At 36.1% G+C, this 11,506-nt stretch overlaps 1 long non-coding RNA gene across 1 annotated transcript; it reads left to right on the top strand.

The window, feature by feature from the left end:
- Positions 1–676: 676 nt before the first annotated feature.
- On the top strand, positions 677–9,240 carry LOC126969114 (uncharacterized). The gene is made up of 3 exons (XR_007730352.1): positions 677–799; positions 1,117–1,240; positions 9,205–9,240. It is a non-coding gene; the product is annotated as an uncharacterized LOC126969114 (long non-coding RNA).
- The last annotated feature ends 2,266 nt before the right edge of the window (positions 9,241–11,506 follow it).

The raw sequence follows: 11,506 nt of genomic DNA, 5'->3' as shown, positions 1-11,506 counted from the left end.
CTTGCTGTATCATCGTTAGAGACGTTCTTTTCTCTCGCACACTTTGTCTATAAGTTAGATATGTTGTAAGTTTATTGTCTTTCCCACCTAGCTGTCATGCTGTGAAAAGAAACCTCCAACTGGTATAACCTAACCTAATCTATTTTTAATTAATTTCGACAACTCATCTTCACCATCACCACCCAACTCGTTTTTGATTGGTGTGAAGGAGCTTATTTTTTCCTTAGATAATTTATATGTCTAAATAGACGGCGCACTGTTAGCCTCTATTTTCAGCAACGCACGCACACTAAAACAAAGTGACTGACGTATCTCGAGTTTTAGAGCTGCTGTTGTCCACACTAAAGTAATAAACCTGGTCTGTTGTCAATTAGGATTGCTTATCTTCTTTTTTAAAATAATGCTTTGCCTTACAATCTCGGCTCTATTGTAGATGTATAAATTATCTAAGATTATTTCATATATTTTATATTTGTCTATTACATTATATTTGTATAATTTACAGTTACTTTTATGAGTTATAGTCATATTTTCAGTCAGAGCGTAAGAAAAACGAAAATAATAAAATGCTGTGACGAAATCCCACGCAAAGATTTTGTCGTCATTAGAATGAACGCAAATAGTCAATTAACCTAAATCTAACGAACTTTATGACGATCGTCGTCTTAAGAAGTTGATTGCTGTCTGACATAATGAGTTTCTAACGTGTATATATTATACCACATTATTTTTTTTCTCGGTAGCTGAAATGGTAGCATCATACGGTCAAAAGCGATTCTAGTCACCAAGAATCATTTAAGTAAGTTAGTGACTAATTCATTAGATTGTTTATTGTTTTTTATTTATATTATGCGTAAAGCTGCGTAAAGTGACATAATTGTTTCACTCAATTTGTATTTAAATGCTATGAATAAATATCTTACGTTTCCATACCGCTATGTTTTGACTTTGCAGCGAGAACTCTGGTTACAGAGTTCAGGAGTCAACAACTCCTAAGGGTGCCTCGTGTAGAGAACGCAATTAGGAGATCTTGCGGTTGTTGCATTCTACATACGTAGGTTTACATATAATAATATTTAAATATATTTATTTAAATTATTAAATAATTGTTCGCAGGTGTGTGGAGTGATACCCGCGCGGCCAGTCATATGTCTCCCTGCTCTCCATGTTCTTACGCCTACGACACGACTTACTACAACAACTAAAACCTTATGAAAAAATGTGCCGAAGAACTAGTTGCGTCAGTAACTTTAATTATAAATATATCATTTTCTTAAGGATAGATAGATAGATACAGGATATATTTCCTGAACTTCTGAAAATAATTATAAAACCAAAACACAAAAAAGACAAAAAAATGTGATCCCATCCATGTTTAAACCATTATAATACTCCTCTTCTACTACTTTTGCCAAACATAGAAAATTCTCGATGAGGCCCAAAATGGATTTAGGAAAAACCGCTTGACTCTAAACTCTGGCAACGTATATAAATAAACTATTGAATATATTAAATAATCAAAAATACGCGATCGGAATCTTATTTGACCTGAAGAAAGCATATGAAACTGCGCGGTACAGTTCAGTGGTTTGCTTACTTTCTCAGCAATCGTTCACAGTAACAAAAACAGGTCCAGCAGGTGTGGGACTCAATTCCTCAGGGATCCGTACTCCGATGTGTCCTCTTTCTTATTTACATCAGTGACCTTCCAAAAGTTATTGATGTAGGTACATTGTGTTTGTTTGCAGACAGTTGTGTTCCCTTGTATAAATAGTAGCAAACTCAATGAAAAATGGAAACAAATATAAACAAAGTAAAGGAGTGTTAAGCGATCATAATTTAGAGATCAATTTCAGTACAACTAAATTAATGCAAAACAAAAAATGTACTAGACATAAATTTTACGTATAATAAAACAAAATTAGAATGTGTTCATAATTTCTCTTTGCTGGAAATTAATATTGATTCTGATGTTAATTTTAAATCACATATTTAAAAAAAGGAGTTAAAATTATAGCAATTTAACTAAACTAAACTAAAATAATCTTCAAGTTTAAAAACTCCAAGTTTAAATCAAGCCTCCGCGCACAGGTATGGCTATATAAACTACGGCGTCATGCTGTGGGGCAACAGTGTAGATTAATAAACTTTTTACTATACAGAAAAAACGTATTCGTGTGCTCGCAAATACTAAACAATGTGTAAGTTGCAAACCTCTTTTTCAAAACCTCAATATCCTAGCCATAAATACTGAAACAAAGAAAAAAAAATTGTATTGCAAATAACATTTATTACTTTTACAGTGTGTTAGTTTAATACATAAAAATAAAACAATTTAAAATATAAAAAGCTTATTCAAAGTGGTGTCCATTGGCTGCAATACAGTCCTTTAAACGTAGGGGCAAGTTTTCAATAGAAAGCTCTTTTCATGAGAAAATTCTTCACTGCCAATCGTACAGATTGTTTTCGTAACTCCAAATTATCAAATATTATTATTAAGTTTATATGTATGTTTATATGAATATATCATATTCTCATATTAATTTGATAAACTAAATACAATCTACTTAGTCTGTCCATACTTTGCAGCTTTTTATTATTACAATTCAAAATTAACAAAAGATTACATTTGAATTTGGAATCTGTCATTTTTATATGATTGTACATTGAGTTTTCTCACTTTGGCGCCTAAACATTGTACAATATTTTGTGATATTAAAATTGAGTGAAGTGATAAAGAGAACCGAATCGCTGTGATTGCGTTACACAAAGTAGGTATGGAGCCAAATGCAATTTTTAAAACTCTCCATACGCTTAGTAAATTTTTTGTGTACCGGGCTATTAATTAAAGGCACAATGAGACCCCCTCTGGTTGTGACAGAAAAAGATCTTGTCATCCACGTAGTGTTCATACGAAAAAGGTGGTTAAAGCAGTAATTGACAGAACTCGAAGAAATCCTGTCCGAAATCAAAAGATTTTTTTCTCGGTTGATGAAGATAGTACCTAGAACCATGTAGCGTATTTTAAAAGATGACTTAGGACTTGCAGCCTATAAGCGACGTACTGGTCATTTCTTAACTGATAATTTAAAAAAGAATAGGGTGGTAAAATCGAATCAACTACTTTAGCGGTCCGCAAAGGGAGCTCACAGAAAATTTTTGTTTATGGATGGATTGAGCAACATTTTAACAAACATTATGGCCGTATTTATACTCAAAGCTCCAAGGATTTAATTAAATTCTAAGCCCAATTAGTCAACAGAGTGTAACGTGGACACTATCCGAGTTCAGTGATGGTTTGGTGGGGTGGGGGTTATTAGCTATGAAGGAGTGACTGAGTCATAGTTTTGTGAAAAAGGTATCAAAACATCGGCACAAGTGTATCTAGATGCCATTCCTGAGAAGGCCAAGAATGGTCCTCCCAGCAAGACTCAGCGCCGGGTGATAAAGCTTGATCTACGCAGTCTTGGTTGGAAACGAACTTTTCGGGCTTCATTAGAGCTGAAGACTGGGCATCGTCTAGTCCCGATTTAAATCAGCTGGATCATGATTTATGGTCAGTTTTAGAGAGTACAGCTTGTTCTTAACGGCATGATAATTTGGAGTCCCTAAAACAATCGGTACGATTGGCAGTGAAGAATTTTCCCATCGAAAGATTGCGTGCCTCTATTGATAACTGGCCTCAACGTTTAAAGTACTGTATTGCAGCCAATGGAACACTTTGAAAAAGCTTTTTGTATTTTAAATTGTTTTATATTTATGTATTAAACTAGCAGACTGTTAATGTAATAAATGTTAATTGCAATAGAAAACTTTTTTTTAATTCCTTCAGTATTTATGGCAAACTAGCTATATATACATACTGAAATATTCAACACACAAGCCTTATTACGAGTAGGTACATCGTTCTTCGGCCATAAACCAGAATATAACATACACGTGCATAATAGAATTAATCCTATAAAGGTAAGTTAGTACCTAACTGCAAATTATATGAGAGTAAACAGAGCAATTTCAATTTAACCAGGTAATACATTTTTTGTAACAAGAAAAAATGTTTTTGCCGCTGAAAATCCATTTACATTTTCGGAATAGATAAATGTGTCCCTTATTAAGACGAAATAATTCACAATAATTTATAGCATCAGTTATTTGGTGCATTGTCCTTCCAGTAACTTGTATGATTTTTCCTTTGTCGCCGACATTATTTACAAAAGGTACTAAAGAAGTGGCAAGTACCAATGTAACACAAACTGTTTAATTGCTACCAATATATACGCATAACATTTTGTTTATTTTTAATTGTAACATTATTTATGGCCAGAGTAAGTATGTATACCTAATGACAACCGATCCGTTGCTTATAATATAATTTTTTCATTTCAAAAATCAATCAATATAAGTGCGAACAAGTCTGCCACAGTTTAAGCGCGATAACGAAATAAAAATAAATCTTCATTGAAAATGTCCACATTTTAACAACCGGAAGACTCGAGTAACATTATGATCGTGAACAAAGTGTCACTTTATAACTTCCCAACATTTTCAAGGTTTATCCAGTGTTTAGGTAGCACACAAGCGGTTGCCAGATTCCCTGTGATATCTACTAATGACATAATATTTCCACTGGCAACACAACTTTGACCAAGGACACGTCGCGCTCGCAAGCTCTATTTGTGACCACAGCTATTCCCGAAAGCTTACATTGTTTATTTTCAGCCAGCCACTGTCAACTGGGAAGTACACATCTATTAATGGCTTTTAAAGTTTTGGCACAGATACATGAAAAATACGCAAAATATTCCGCTTATTATAACAAACCTTGATTCAACTACAATTCTAGTTGTACAAACGAGAAGTCCTACCTACCGAAATAGTGAACTGAAATAAATTTGAAGCAGGCGGATGCACAAAACGTACGAACCAAAAACTCCTTTTGAGTATCTTATGACTTATCTTGATGATCGAACTATTTTTTAAAACAGGAGGACCACAGATCTGAAGGCATGTTTTCTACGTGCTGATTGAACGCTATCAAAGCTTTGATTTTGGGGAAAATACAGAAATCACAGGGTAGGTAGGGGCTATGTGCAGGATGTGTGATGTACGTATGTATGTATGGATGTTGTTGTACTTTTTCGGAAGCTAAAAATGACTTAGTTGTGTTGGCCGTGTGTTGCGCCTTGTCATGATGTATGATTAGCCGCTTAACAGTATCCACATTATTTTCGTTAATGGCAGTTGAAGGCCGCCCTTCACAAAATTCGTCATGTAAAGAAACCCGACCTCTCTCAAATTCATCAAACCATCGACTCACGGTGCTCTAGCGAGGTGCTTCTCTCCCAAAAGCATTTTGAAGACGAGCGCCACAGTCTTGCGGAGAGAGAGACCTCTTAAATTCATAAAAATAATCGCTGTAAAATCTTTTCGATTTAATTCCATTTTCGTTGCGTATGTAGAACTTTGATGTGTGTTAAAAACAATTGACAAATGATTTCCCGCCAAATGTTTTTTTTATTACTAAGAAGGTTGCAACGTTTCAAAAAATATAACATTCGAAATAAAAATAGTTCCGATTAGCTAGAAGTGCAAAATTTTTAGTGTGCCTCATGTATAGAAAAAACTTAAAATCCCATAAACATCCAATACATAGATACATACTAAACTTAATCTTATAACCCTGTGAAAATTTCAGCCCTACCTTCAGGCTTTCCAAAGAAGTATCTACATAAATAATAATATGAAAGTTTTTAAGAATGTATGGGTGTCTGGATGTATGGACCTGTATAAATCTCAGCCCTACCTTCTTGCTTTCCATAGATGTATCTACCAATATTATAAACACGAAAGTTTGTTAGAATGTATGGACGTCTGGATGTATGGATTTATTAAAACTTTACAAGAATATAGCTTACATATCAGAATCATACTTACATAACAGATATTTAAAGTAGATAGTCTCTGTCTATACTACATTATTTGAACAAATATTTGGATAGGTAAGAGTTATGACGATGATGATAAACAACCGAGTGCGCGAAGTCGTATTACTGCGGGTAGAGGGGTTATTAATTTTAAACGCCTGCAGTTCCTATTAATTTACATTTTAAATGACTATCAACAAATCGCAAGGTCAAACCTTAAATGAAGCAGACATACATTTAGACATGCCATGTTTTTCCTATGGCCTCTGCGTGACTTACTCACGCGTTTTTAAATCGCAAATTCTACATGTGAATGCTGACTGAAATAAGAGAATTACTATCAACCATCATATGCATACATCCGTACCTATCTATTCTTACAATCATAGCCTTTATAATACCTATTGGTGAAATCATCATAACAATTCTTAGAACAAATTAACATACATTACAAATTACAGTTGTTCGAACACTTAAATCTGGAGAACGGCTGGTCTGATTTTCATGATATTTAATTTGTTGGATTTGCCCCCGTCCCGAATCGCAGAATAATATAAAATCGTTGCAAACTTGACGAAACAAGAAAACACTTTCTCTCATTTAAAATCATTATCACAATTTTCTAGAGGGGTTTCTTTTTTTATGGAAAAGGAGGACTAAAGAGCGTATGGGCCACCTGCTGTTAAGTGATCACCGCCGCCCACATTATCTTGCAACACCAGAGGAATCACAAGAGCATTATCTCAGAGCAGACCTTTATCTCTGGATCTACTAAACCGATTTTGAAAACTCTGTTACCAATAGAAATTAAAAAATTTGTGAGTGTCATATATATAGATAGTATATTTTAACCCAAAAATGAAAATACTTTTTCATAGTAGTTGTATTTGTAAAATACGTCGGAGAAACAAATGGTGAACACTAAAAATAAATTATATGGCAAAACAACGTTTGCCGGGTCAGCTAGTAAACTATAAAAGCATATGTCTATTAGCCATAATTTTAATTTTTTATGCATTGTTTTAGGCATCTCTCTAATATTCTTTTTCTTATTTTTTAATGACCCTAATTTACATAACATTTGTGTTATTTCTATGAAGGGCTGTTCTACAGTATGGCATCAAAAAGCGAGTTAGATCTCTTAATCCTAATATGGAATAGTTCTTTGCTGGTTTAAAAAGTTCACCATGTTTTTTCAATAAACATACTAATTTCTAATATATTTAGACCAGTTAGCGTTAACAGACGGTGCTTTTTGAATATTGGTCTACACGATTCTAGAGGACTGACATTGCATAAAGCTCTTATATATTTTTTTGTGCCAGAAAAACATTTTAAATGTTAGTGCAGTTTCCCCATAGTACTAACCCGTACCGTAAAACTAGCGCAATATAACCGTGGTATGGAGTAAGTACAGCATTAAAGGATACAGTTTGTCTGAGTCTTCTTAAAGCGAAAGCGAAACTTATTTATTTTGCATGCCACTGTATCACATTGAACTTTCCAGTTATAATTGCTATCTAATATAAGGAGAGCAGGGAGGTAATAGCAATAGGCCTGTAGTTTGCCGGATCCGAACTGTCTCCTTTTTTTTGGATCGGATGGACAAGGGCTGACTTCCATGAGTCAGGGACTACGCCTTTTGAATAAGAGTGCCGGAATAAATGCGTTAGCACCGGCGTCAACTCAGAGGTACACGTTCTAAGCACGATTGGACTTTGGAGAAATGCCATCGAGCCCGCTTGACTTCCTGACGTCCAACGAAAACAGAGCTCGCCGAACAGTTTTCTGTCTGAACTGTACTTCAGGCATTGAGCTCTGACACCGCGGGATGGTCGGCGGTGTTTTTCCGTTGTCATCAAGAGTCGAGTTGGAGGCGAAAACAGCGCACAGTAGATCGGCTTTCTCTTTTTCCGTATGGACGGCTGGTTGAAGTTACCAAGAGCAGCTTTCGACAACGACCAGAACTTGCGTGTTGCAGTCGAGTAACTGGAAAGCTACTCGCCGATTTTGACAACGTGCTTCGATTGCGCACGGGCGATTTGCTGCTAAAATAATCTGGAGGCACGGTTATATTTCCTCTTTAGAACTTTGCAGTTCGGATCCTTTGAGCCCAGCTCCGCAACCCAAGTTTGATACGCCTATTTTTTGCAGTCAAATGCTGATTTGACTCCCTACGTAGTCTGTGGTACGTGACCCAAGCCATTCGACATTGTGCCCGTAAAAATCACCCACTACGATTTCAGCGGAGAGGATCTATGCAAGCAGGTCGTCAATTGCCGCTTGAACACAGCCCATGAGATGATCGGTTTCTGCGTTACCTCTATGGGACCTGTAGACACACGCATAGATGCGGACGCGGTCCTCTAAATCTACGCGGAGTCAGAGAGTAGACAGGTCCCTACCCTCAAAATTGCCGAGACGTGATAGCAGATATCCTCCCTAACGTACAAACATACCCCGGCATAAGGCAAAAAATTATGCTCAATTTTGTAGAGGGGTACGTTAAATATGACGTATCACTAGGTCGAGATAACTGCGTCTCCGTAAGGAAACACAAGGCTGCGCCGTCCGAGTGAATTCCCCTGATGTTACAAAAGTCCACATTAAGCGTGGAGCGGGGTGCCGTGGTGTTGCTGCCCTGATTGTCCTTTGATATGCGTGGTACTGTGCCCTCCCCAGAATACGAGGGGCAGCCCGGGCAAGAATGCTCGGGGAGGGGTACCATCCTGGGGTACTATCTCTTTAAGAAATCCTTTCATAATCTTTGGGGGAGGGGGGAAGGCCACTGGTCCTCGACACTAACCCATGCGAAAAATAGCGGCACTAGGCCGCTACTTCACGCCGGTATTCTGTGCGAGTGTGGTAAGTAACCCGGACGAGTCTGGCTCGATTATGCTGATGTTATAAAATGGCAGCGTCACTCTCCCACTTTTAAAAAACCCTTAGTCACCTCTTACGACACCCTTGGGCCTGGGATTCCCCTGCTCTTTTTACGCCACGGGGAAGCACAGGGCAAAACATTTTATTAGATTGGTTATCGCTTTGTTTATTTTATATGATATTACTTTGTGCGTAGGCCAAAAAATTGTTGAATATTATATTATTATATCACGAGAAAGAGGAGGCAGCATAAAACATAGCCAGATATCATCGTCCACCTAAAAGTACTTTAAGTGAAATTTATTAAACCGTGCAACAAACTAAACTAATAATGACACGTGTCCTACAACCTATCGCTACAATGGGTATGTCCTAATTTTACCACATCGTATTTTAGCCAAGGAGAAGTTGGAGATCAAGCAAGCCCTCTCGACCAAAAATCGTCTTTCTTCAAAATGCAAAAGCAATTAAGCAGTAAGTTTATTATTTTCTTAAGTTTATTTTTTTTACTATTTTATTCCATAGATATATTTCTTAATAACTACCGTCGAAGCTAAAATATCCAGCAAGTGGAATTCTTGTACAATATTCGTGACGGAAAATAAATAGTTTTCAGATCTATTTCGGCCTAACAATGAATCATTTTTAGTTCGAGGAGAAAGCATTGATGGCAAGTGTTGATAGAGCGTCTCAAGATCGTTTGCGATGTTGGCTTAACAATTGTAACGAAACTAATAAATCGTCAATTGAGTTCATAAAGTATTTATAATATAGCTCTGACTATCTGGGACCTTCGTAGCTCTTTGTGGGTTGCCAGATACTAGATTACATCTACCCATGACGCCTTTGATCTGTCTCCACCAAGTAGCCCTTGTTGCTTTTAAATAACATTTTATCAGAGCAAATGTGAGACAGCTTCTTGGTTTATATAGCAAGGAGTGCAATAATAATTCTTTATTTATACCGTGCCTCCTATATAATGTTTATTTGGTATTGGAAGCTATTCCCAATTTCATAAGCTTTTGCTTGGAGCTCATATATGCTACGTACATAATGTATTTCTTATAACAGGAGCAATTTGGCATTGTATATTCTGTCGAACATCATTTAGTAAAAAAGTATTAAATTGACATAAAAAACAGACAAATTTTGTTTGAATTCTCAAATTCGTATGAGTATTGCCTTTTATCTCTCTATGTTCATAGATAGATTGAAGGCAATACGTATCTCATATCAGCCGGACGTCCACTGCTAGACAAAGGCCTCCCCCCAAAGACAAAAGTTGTAAAAGTAAAATAGAGTTCGGGATGACCTGATGCTACTCACGTTATTCCATCATTAGGTATACAATACACTTCACAGATTCAAAGAATATCCGTTTTTCAATGAACCTCAACCATGAACAAAACAATCTATACCTACTTCAAAAAAAAGGAGATATCCAATTTTATGGCTTGCCGTAATCTGGAAACAATTAATGGATATAATTGTTTATCGAACTATTCCAAAAAGACGGCAATGACGTACGGTAGTGACGGCAGAGTCTTATTCCTATTCCTTGGAATTATGGTGCTTTTACTAACCACATATTGTATTATTGCCACAGAATAATGGTGCATTTGTGTATTCATTGTAATAACTATTTATTTAATTATTGATTTAAGCTAAACCGCTACATACAAACCGTGATTTTGGTAAAATTTTTGCTAGAGCTATAATGAAAAATTTGACCACTTCTAAAGTAAGGCGCATAGAAAAGTTTATTATTATTATGATGACCTTGCTACCACTATAAAATTTAACTATGATCGAAAGATATTAGAAAGACCCGACACAGTGCTATTTATATACCATAAGCAAGAACAGATGTTGTTGTAATCTGAATACGTGCAATGTTGATTGCTTGCACAGCACGACATGTTGTTTTATGTGTTCACAAAAACATTTAAGAATAAAATGCTCCTGATACCGTTAAAACCGTCTTGGCAGTGGTCAAGTCAATAGCTTTTTTATGTGTTTAAAGTGGCGACTGATTCATTTCACGTCCATAATGCTTTTCAGCGCTTTTGTTCTGCACGATACTGAAAGTTTTATTGCTAAAGAGTACTTTTCTCGTAATTTGTTTGATGTAAAGATAATTAGTACAGATAACCCAAGGTTAATTATTTGGCCATTATTTAATTTATTTTTAAATTAAGTGAAATAAATGGCATCGAAAATAGTACACTGAATCCTCTGTTGACATTGTCAGCAAAAACGTAAACAACTGACGAATTTCACACAAATTTTAAAGGTCACTTTCTCATCTATCCGAAGTTGAATTGTAAATCAGCACTGAATTAGAAGTCCATGCAAAGGCTTTCTATACCTACGTCATGGTGATTTTCATCCAGCTTAATTTTTTACGTGCATACTTTAATATATTTTATGGCATTAGGCGTAATAAGCGTCACCTGATAGTTAGTGGTCACCAATGGTCTCGTGGAACACCAGATGAATTCAAGCATTACCTTACTTTTAAGGTAGTAAGAAATGAACACGCTTTCTTGAAGGTATCCAGGTCTGGTGACCTGGAGTCACACCAGACTTGAAATACTGACTAATGATGTTCATTACTTAGTTTAATTATACCTGGAAGAAAACTTGCCCGGAAACCGAACTATTGAGGGACGGGAACATCCAGATGATAAGGATGACAA

This window comes from Leptidea sinapis, chromosome 17, assembly GCF_905404315.1.
Source record: "Leptidea sinapis chromosome 17, ilLepSina1.1, whole genome shotgun sequence".
NCBI classification, from domain to species: domain Eukaryota; kingdom Metazoa; phylum Arthropoda; class Insecta; order Lepidoptera; family Pieridae; genus Leptidea; species Leptidea sinapis.
This window is presented reverse-complemented; position numbering and strand designations above follow the sequence as displayed.